Source organism: Anomaloglossus baeobatrachus, chromosome 1, assembly GCF_048569485.1.
Source record: "Anomaloglossus baeobatrachus isolate aAnoBae1 chromosome 1, aAnoBae1.hap1, whole genome shotgun sequence".
Taxonomy (NCBI): domain Eukaryota; kingdom Metazoa; phylum Chordata; class Amphibia; order Anura; family Aromobatidae; genus Anomaloglossus; species Anomaloglossus baeobatrachus.
The window spans coordinates 186879159-186888536 of NC_134353.1; the positions used below are offsets into that span (position 1 = coordinate 186879159).

The window sequence follows — 9378 nt, forward strand, 5'->3', positions numbered from 1 at the left end:
AAAACCCATGGCCTTAAAGTGCTGATGCAAAAACCTTTATTTTGTAAAAAAAAAGCATATACAAATGTGGTATCGCTGTAATGATACTAACCAGAAGCATGAAGCCGTCTTATCACTTATAACACACAGTGAACAGTGTAAAACATAAACAAATCCAATTCTTCAACTGCTGTTGAAGTCACTTTGAATTTCTGTTTGGCCTGTGATCCGGTGATGTCTATCTTTTTATTTTACAAGTCTTTGTGTCTTTTTAGGAGCGGTCGACCACAGTTTTGTGTACCTCTGAGAAGATGGACACCACTGAACAGAGGCCAGACAGAGTCCAGAGTAAAGGCTACTTTACATGCTGCGACATCGCTAGCGATCTCATTAGCGATGTGAAATTCTAGATCGCAAGTGCGATCTTTCGGATTGCACATAAGTCATTTTACGCATGTGCGATCTCGAAAGATCGCACTTGCGATCTAAAATTTCACATCGCTAATAAGATCGCTAGCGATGTCGCAGCATGTAAAGTACCCTTAACTCTACTTGCCTCATTAATAAATGGATCAATTGGGGATTTCATCTTAATCATGTGTTTCAGAGATTTATATAAGTGCTCAGCTTAGAGCACAGGATAAATGGGAACTTATCCAAAATGTTCTCTAACCTTTAATGCTATCAATAAAAGCTTCAAGCCATCCCACAGCAAACAAGTTGCAAAGGGTTCAACATCTCTTAACAGAAATATAGGGGGCTTCCACATTACTAGTAGAAAAAAGTTCTCAAAATGCGCCATGGCATCTTTTCCTGCCACTCCCAAAATAAATCCAGCAAAATCTGCACACCCAAATCCAAATTAACCACTCTTTCTGGACACCACTGTGTGCCTAAACCATTTTAACATCCAATGTTTGGCTTTACTGTAGACAGGAGACCAATTTAATTTTTGAGGTCCATGTCTTCAAAAGCACAAGCTGAGCACAATAATCAGGGACACTACAATGACATATTTGCAATTTTTATTCTGAAAAATTAACTGTTTTACTCCATGAGTGTTTTCTATCAAATAAACCATTACTAGACCCGTAGATGAATTTCCAGAGGGGTGTGTATTCCAAAATGGGGTCACTTTAGGATTCTAGCATTAAAGGGATCTTCAAATTGAGTTTGCAAACTATTGTAGAAAAACTTGTGCTCCAAAAGTCAAATAATGTTCTTTCCCTTCTGAACTCAACTATGTAGCCAAACCATACTGTACAGTCACATGTGGGGTATCATGAGAAATTGTGTCTCAAATTTTGTGCCATTTTTTCCTATTTCACCTTATGAAAATTGGAAATTTGGGGCAAAAACAATGTTCTAGAAGTAAAAAGGTAAAATAAATTCCACACCCCCCATAATATAAAGTATAGAGCTGTGGTGTCAATATGATCACTGTAACCCTTAGATGAATACATTTAGCTGTGCAATTTTTAAATTGAGGTAACTAGTGGTCCTGGAACCTCAGGGGATCAGCCAATGTGACATGGCATTTAATTACTCACAAAGTATGTCCAAAAAAGAGAAAGCGGACCCCTCCAAACATATAGTATACTGTATATAACCAAAGAAAAAAAACTGGAGAATAAAAGTATCCAATAAGTAAAAAACATGGCAACATTTAATAAAAACCTATTAAAACTCAACAATAATTAAAACTACAAGTATACTAGATGTATGTGTGCAAGCAGCTGGGTAAATTATACCTACTTACATACAGAAATTAGACTAAATTAATAAGTGCCATTCAAAAAACAAGAATGACCTATAGCGATAATTCATCATGTGAAGAGAGAAAAAGAAAACAAAAAAGGTACACAAAAAAATACTCCTTGTCAAATGTACAAAATTTGGGCTATGGCTCACACATGGAGATATGTAATGACATAGCAAACCATTACAGCAAAATCTACCGTCCAACATGGCCCTCCTTCCCATATGAGCTTTGTACTGTGCCTCAAAAATAGTTCTTTATAACATGTAGGGTATTCCCGCACTCAGGAGACATGGCACTACAAACTACTGTCCATTTTTTCTAATTGGCTCTTGAAAAAACTAAAAAACTTGGGGCTCAAACAACATGTTAGTGAAAAAAAAAATATTTTTTTCTTCACTGCCCGATGATATAACATTTATTCACACACCTGTGGTGTCAATATGCACACTGCAGCCCTATATGAATTCATTGAGAGGTATAGTTTCTAAAGTAGAGTGACTTATGGGGATTCTGCTTTTCCGGTCTGTAAGGCGCTCTGTCAATGTGACATGGCACCATCAAAGCATTCCAGTAAAATATATAATCCAATGTGTGATCCCTTCTTTTCAAGCTTTGCATTGTGCCTCAGAAGTAGTTTTTGATCACATATAGGGCATCAGCATACATCGTAGAAATTGTGTAACCAATTGACAAATTTTACTGTCTTTTTTCTTCAAATAACCCTTTTAAAAACATGGGGGCCAAATAAACATTGAAACAGAAAAAAATGGTATTTTCATTTTCGCAGCTGTGAATCACCTGATATGATAGTTAAAAATGCTCACTACACCCCTAGATGAATTCCACACGAGGTGTAGTATCCAAAATGGGTTCACTTGTGGGGGTTTAGACTGCTTTGACATGTCAGAGGCTCTTGAAATGTGAGATAGTGTCCGCAATATATTCCAGCCAAAATGGCGCTTCAAAATTCAAGTAACACTCATTCCCTTCCAAGCTTTGCCGTGTACCCAAACAGTAGTTTGCCACAACATATGGTGTGCCGTCAAACTCAGGACAAAACAATCACAGATCTCAGGGAGACCAGCCAGAGAAAACACTGCCGGCAGCCATGAGTGCACTCAACACAGCGAAATCCTTGGTGCATTGCCCCCTGGGAAATATGCAAATCAAAAAAGTCCGTGGAGCCTTTGTTAGGAGGAGTCTTGACATAGAAACCAGCCAGATATCCCTCCAGGAAGGACCTAGCCATGGAGTAGCTCTTTTTAGGAGACCACCACATAAAGTGGCCCTTTTAGTCAATATCCAACTTTTTGACAAGTTTAAAGATATGACAAGGGGAATACCAAGGCCAGGTATCCATCCACAGACAGCTGTTTCGTGGTATTGCCCCTCCTCAGTGTGGAGTAAGATTCTGGCCAGGTGGGAGCAATGCCCAGTAGACCAACAAGACAAAACAATCACCGATCTCGGGGAGACCAGCCAGAGAAAACACTGCCGGCAGCCAAAGAGGGCGCTCAACACAGCAAAATCCTAGGTGCATTGCCCCCTGGGAAATATGCAAATCAAAAAAGTCCGTTTAGCCTCTGTTAGGAGTCTCGACACAGAAACCAGTCAGATATCCCTCCGAGAAGGACCTAGCCAAGGAGTTTGATTTGTCAGACTCAGGAGAAATTGCACAACAAATTGTGCTGTCCAATTTTTCTACAGCTACTTTTGTGAAAATGAAAAATTTGGAACTAAAGCAACAATTTCGGGGTAAAAATGTAATTTTTCATTTTCACAGTACAAAATGTTATACAACTCTGGGCATCACCTGTGGCTTCACAACGTTCTCTGCACCCATAGATGAATTCTTTCAGAGGTGTAGTTCATAAAATGGAATCATTTGTTAGGGTTTCTACTGTTTTAGCATGTAAGGGTACTTCAAATGTATCATGGCATCTAGAATCTGTTCCAGAAAAAATAGTGCTCCAAAATTTCATTCCAAGCCCTGCCATATGCCCAAATAGTAGTTTTTTTTACCACTTAGGTATCGGCATACTCAGGAGAAATAACACAACAAATTGTGTGGTCCATTTTCTCCTTCAAAGATTAACAAAATAAATATTTGGGGCTAACGCAAAATTATACAATAAATTGTATTGTCAATTTTCTCATGTTACCCTTCAGAAAATGAAAAGTTTGGGTCTAAAGCAACATTTTTAGTGAAAAATAACTAATTTCTCTTTTTTTCCAGTTTACTTTAATTTCTGTGAAGTTACAAACTTCCTAGATGTGGTTTTGAATACCTTGAAGGGTGCAGTTGTTAAAATGGGATCACATTTGGACATTTAGGTCTGTAAAATTCTCTTCAAATGTATAGTGGTCCCGAGTAAAAAAGGCTGTGTAAGGCTACTTTCACACATCAGTTTTTTGCCATCAGGTACAATCCGGAAAAAAAAGGATAAAACGGATCCGGTATCGCATCCGGTTTATCCCCATAGACTTGCATTGTAACCGGATTGTACCTGATTGCTTTGCGGTGCATCCGGTTTTTTCCGGATGCGGCAAAATAATTAAATGCGGCGGCCGGATAGAACGTGTCATGTAACGTTTTTTTGCCCCTTAAAAAAACCGCATTCTGCCGGATCCGGTACAATGCGGCATTGTATACAATGGTTGTCTATGCATGCCGGATCCGGCGCAATGCGGTTTAAACCGGATGCGGTGACCGCATCCGGTTTGGTAAACAGAGCATGCGCAAATTTTTTTTTCATCATCACAAAACTTATAAAAGGATCCAGCACATTCTACACACCTCCTGCTGTTCGTTCCTGACTTCAAGTTCTGCTGTCCTCCAGTCCAGTGCTCCAGGGAAGAGGTAATGTCCACAGTACTGTCCACAGATCACTGTTCTGAGCTGCGTACATGTACTTAGACATTTTTTTTCTCTTTTTTTACAGGTGCAGTGTTGCGGTCAGATTGGTCCAGCCAGTTGGTGTCTACTTTGTGTTCTGTCCCGGTGTGCATTTCTGGGGAGGAGAGTGTTCCTGAGGTAATGTCCACAGTACTGTCCACAGATCACTGTCCTGAGCTGCGTACATGTACTTAGACATTTTTTTTCTCTTTTTTCACAGGTGCAGTGTTGCGGTCAGATTGGTCCAGCCAGTTGGTGTCTACTTTGTGTTCTGTCCCGGTGTGCATTTCTGGGGAGGAGAGTGTTCCTGAGGTAATGTCCACAGTACTGTCCACAGATCACTGTCCTGAGCTCCGTACATGTACTTAGACATTTTTTTCTCTTTTTTTACAGGTGCAGTGTTGCGGTCAGATTGGTCCAGCCAGTTGGTGTCTACTTTGTGTTCTGTCCCGGTGTGCATTTCTGGGGAGGAGAGTGTTCCTGAGGTAATGTCCACAGTACTGTCCACAGATCACTGTCCTGAGCTGCGTACATGTACTTAGACTTTTTTTTCTCTTTTTTTACAGGTGCAGTGCTGCGGTCAGATTGGTCCAGCCAGTTGGTGTCTACTTTGTGTTCTGTCCCGGTGTGCATTTCTGGGGAGGAGAGTGTTCCTGAGGTAATGTACACAGTACTATCCACAGATCACTGTCCTGAGCTGCGTACATGTACTTAGACATTTTTTTTCTCTTTTTTCACAGGTGCAGTGTTGCGGTCAGATTGGTCCAGCCAGTTGGTGTCTACTTTGTGTTCTGTCCCGGTGTGCATTTCTGGGGAGGAGAGTGTTCCTGAGGTAATGTCCACAGTACTGTCCACAGATCACTGTCCTGAGCTGCGTACATGTACTTAGACATTTTTTTTCTCTTTTTTTACAGGTGCAGTGTTGCGGTCAGATTGGTCCAGCCAGTTGGTGTGTAAGCGAGACCTGTAATAAAAAAAGAGATGTCGTCTTCTGGTAGCCCGCCCTCCTGTTCACAAACTGAGGTATATTTTTTTTTTATTTTGGTGTTTTTTTTAAAAAAAAAAAAAAAATTTTTTAAATAAACGACATTTACACAGGTGGCAGAAACATCACAGGAGATGCTGCCAGAAGAGGACGGAATGGGTGGAGAAATACACGGAGCGGGCGGTCATAGTGTAAGTTTCATACAGGAATTGTTTAACACAGCACACATAACACATAAGTAAATAATGGGTTTTTTTTTTCTTCACTAAAGGCTTCAACTTCTAGGGCTCACGATAGAGCTCCCCCAAGACCGTCCCAGGGTCGTCGTCGAGGTGGCGGTGGTCATAGTGTAAGTTTTTTTTTTTATTTTTTTTTTTTTTTTCATGTCTGTGTGAATTTCTGTCTAATTTTTTTTTTTTTTTAATTTCTTTTTTCTTTCTTTGAACAGGCATCACAGCGTGCTCCCGATTCTGACGGTGAGGAGGCCGGATTTATCAACATCGACCTCCTCATCGATGAAGTTAGAGAGAGGGAGCCGCTGTGGAACATGGCTGACCGCCGCCACGCTGATTCTATCGTAACCCGTCGACTCTGGGACGAGGTATGCCACGCAGCGATAGAAGGGAGCTCAATTCTCGTGGCCAGAAGAAAGCGCGTAAGTATTCACAGTTCAGTAGGTTATGCTGCAGGATGTAATGTGTTGTATACTAACCACTTTGTTCTTTCCACTTTCAGGTGACAAACTTCAGAAGCGGTGGCGGTCAGGGATCGCTTCAAAAAGGAGTTGAATCAAGAGATGCAGGCCCCGAGTGGATCCGGAGGACGCAGATCGAAATACCGTTACTTTAGAGCGTTGTCGTTCCTCCGGACAACTATGGTGTGCAGAAGGTAAATATTCCCCACAATATGTACAAAGTATAATATTTTATGTCTGATTTTTTTTGCCTTTTTTTTAGTCAGTGACAATGTATAGCAATTAAATTAATTATTGTTTTGTTTTTCCTCTTTTTAACAGCACCGTCTGCAGCACTCGGGAGCCTGCATCGAACCCGGCAGGAGCGATCCCTGAACAGTCCGCCACTGGGGAACACAGGCACAGACCCCACCCATCTGAACCTTCCCTTTCATCTACATCTGTCCCATCCGCCTGCGCTGGAGCTTCCCGTGAGACTTCATTACCTGAAGCTGCTGGTGACGAGATAGCTTTTCCCCTACCCCACCCCTCTGACACTGCTGCCCTCAGTAGAACACCTTTGGGTTCTGGGCGTCAGCGTCATAGGGGTCAGGAAAAGAACTATGCGCCCGAGTTCTTGCATCTAAATGCAGCCTTCCAGAACGCCATTAAATTATTAGCAGAACAAAATAGTTCTGGTTTTAGCTTCATAAAGGCCAATATGGATAAAAATACACACGAATTGTGCACGCGTCTGGACAGGCTGCATTTAGATGCAAGTAAATCACCCAATCATTGTTTTTTTCAAGCCGTACTAGAGCGCATGGAAAAGCTATCTCCTGACCAGCAGATGCATGTAATGCAAGCCACACAGCAGGCTCTGGCGCAGGTTTCCTCCCAACCACCTCCACCCACCCCTCCTCCAGCACCTGCCCCCCCTCCAGCCATTGTCCCTACTCCCCCTGCTGCCCAGTACCAGCCTGCTGCCCAGTACCAGCCTGCTGCCCAGTACCAGCCTGCTGCCCAGTACCAGCTCCCAACCACATCTGCCCCTACACTTCCTACCCACTACCACATCTCGCCTTCCACACCCATCATGACCCCAACTCAAGCCACTAATTCACCCACAACCTCTTCTGTCTCCCAATCCCTCCACTCCACCCCTCAATCCTTACCAAATCCCATCCCATCTCCTGGTTTCCCTCTTGGTTTCTCAACCACACCTTCACCTTCTGTTACTTCCCCACCACCACCACCAACACCACTTTCCACCCTCAATACTCCAACTGTGCGTGTGTTCCCATCTGTCAGCCCCTCCAGTACTATCTCCACCCCAAGCCCAAGATATACAAATTTATAATTTATTTATCTATGTAATAAAAAATAAAAGATTTTTGTTGAAAAGTATTTATTTGTTCTTGTTTTTTTGGGGGGGGAATATTATTTTGCAAGTTAAGTTAATAATAAGGTAATACAAAAACATAACATGTTGTAATTTGACGGTGTAAAAATTACAAATTTTTAAAGAGATTCAAAGATTAAAATTAACAAGGTTAACAAGATATTTTTTAATTTATTTTTAATTATTTTTATTTGTTATAAAACTAAAGAAAAATCTTATACCATTTGATCTTGCCAATCTACTCTACCTTCTGGGGACACAAAATAGTCAGCATATTTGTCACGTATTGTTGAACAGGCAACACTACTCCTAAATCCAGGACTGGTGTAGTCAGTCAAAGAGGTGGATTCCAAACTCTGGTCATCCAAGGACAAAGGTTCCTTTGTTAAAACAAAATTGTGCAGTACCACACATGCTTTCACTATTTCATCAACAGTTTCAATGTTTAAATTAATCGCTGTTAACAAGACTCGCCATTTGCTGGTTAGTATCCCAAAGGAGCATTCCACCATTCTTCTGGCTCTGGATAATCGGTAATTATATATTTTTTGTGTTTGCGTCAATCCACGGCTTGCATATGGCTTTAATAGATGTTGGGAGAGTTGAAAGGCTTCGTCGGCCACAAAAACAAAGGGCATTGGGGGCTCACATGTGCCAGGAAGAGGTCTTGCAGGAGGGAAATCAAAAGTATTCCCATAGATTCGCCGCCCCATTGGGGACATTTTAAAGACCTGAGAGTCATTGGATCTCCCATATGCGCCAATGTCCACTGAGATAACTTTGTAGTCCGCATCCGTTATTGCCATTAGGACAATTGAGAAATACTTTTTATAATTGTAGTATTCAGACCCCGAAGCTGCAGGTTTCACAATTCTTATACGTTTGCCGTCCACTGAGCCAAGGCAATTTGGAAACTGACAAATGTTGTAGTATTGTTCGGCAATTGCAAGCCATCTGTCCCTGGTGGGCTGGGGGATGAAATCCTCATGGAGGCAATCCCACAAGGCTTGGCAAGTGTCTCTAATGATTCCCGAGATGGTGGAAATTCCTAGTCGAAACTGGTAGTGAAGGGACGAAAGCGACTCTCCAGTTGCAAGGAATCTGTAAAGGAAAGACAATAATTATAAAAAAATAATAGCAAACACATTACAGTTAAAAGTCAATTTACAGGAGGATACAATTTAAAAAAAAAAAACTTACCTAAGCGTAACCAGCAAACGCTCCTCGGGTGTTATAGAGAACCGGCTGTAGGTGTCCGTTTTACGTATGTTGTCCGCAACAAGGCCAAGGAGGACGTCAAAATTATTCACTGCCATCCGGACATAGCTTGTGAATTTTTCATTGTTTCCACGGAGCTCCAGGTATAGGGTTGAAAACACCCCACGTGTCAGTCTCTGGGCAGTCAGGGGATGGATCCAAAAGCGTCGCTGACGCCTCAGTCGCTGTCGCTCCTTTTCTCTGACGATGATAGCCAAGCGATTTGCCTCAAATATAAAATCTGCAGTGATCTTTGTGATATTTGCAAGAATAGCATCCATGGTTTCTGATTGTCTCTGTCTTCATTCTGTAATATATGCTTCAAAATACTGTATATATACTATATTTTCCCAATAGCCAATCAGAATACGGAACGCGTTAATTGTTTGTTTAGTGTTTAAAAAACGGATCCGTAAAAAAACGG

At 41.6% G+C, this 9378-nt stretch overlaps 1 long non-coding RNA gene across 1 annotated transcript; it reads right to left on the minus strand.

The window, feature by feature from the left end:
* Positions 1 to 8762: 8762 nt before the first annotated feature.
* On the minus strand, positions 8763 to 9088 carry LOC142291006 (uncharacterized). The gene is made up of 2 exons (XR_012750425.1): positions 8898 to 9088; positions 8763 to 8798 (listed from the first exon to the last, which is right to left on the minus strand). It is a non-coding gene; the product is annotated as an uncharacterized LOC142291006 (long non-coding RNA).
* Between the last annotated feature and the right edge of the window lie 290 nt (positions 9089 to 9378).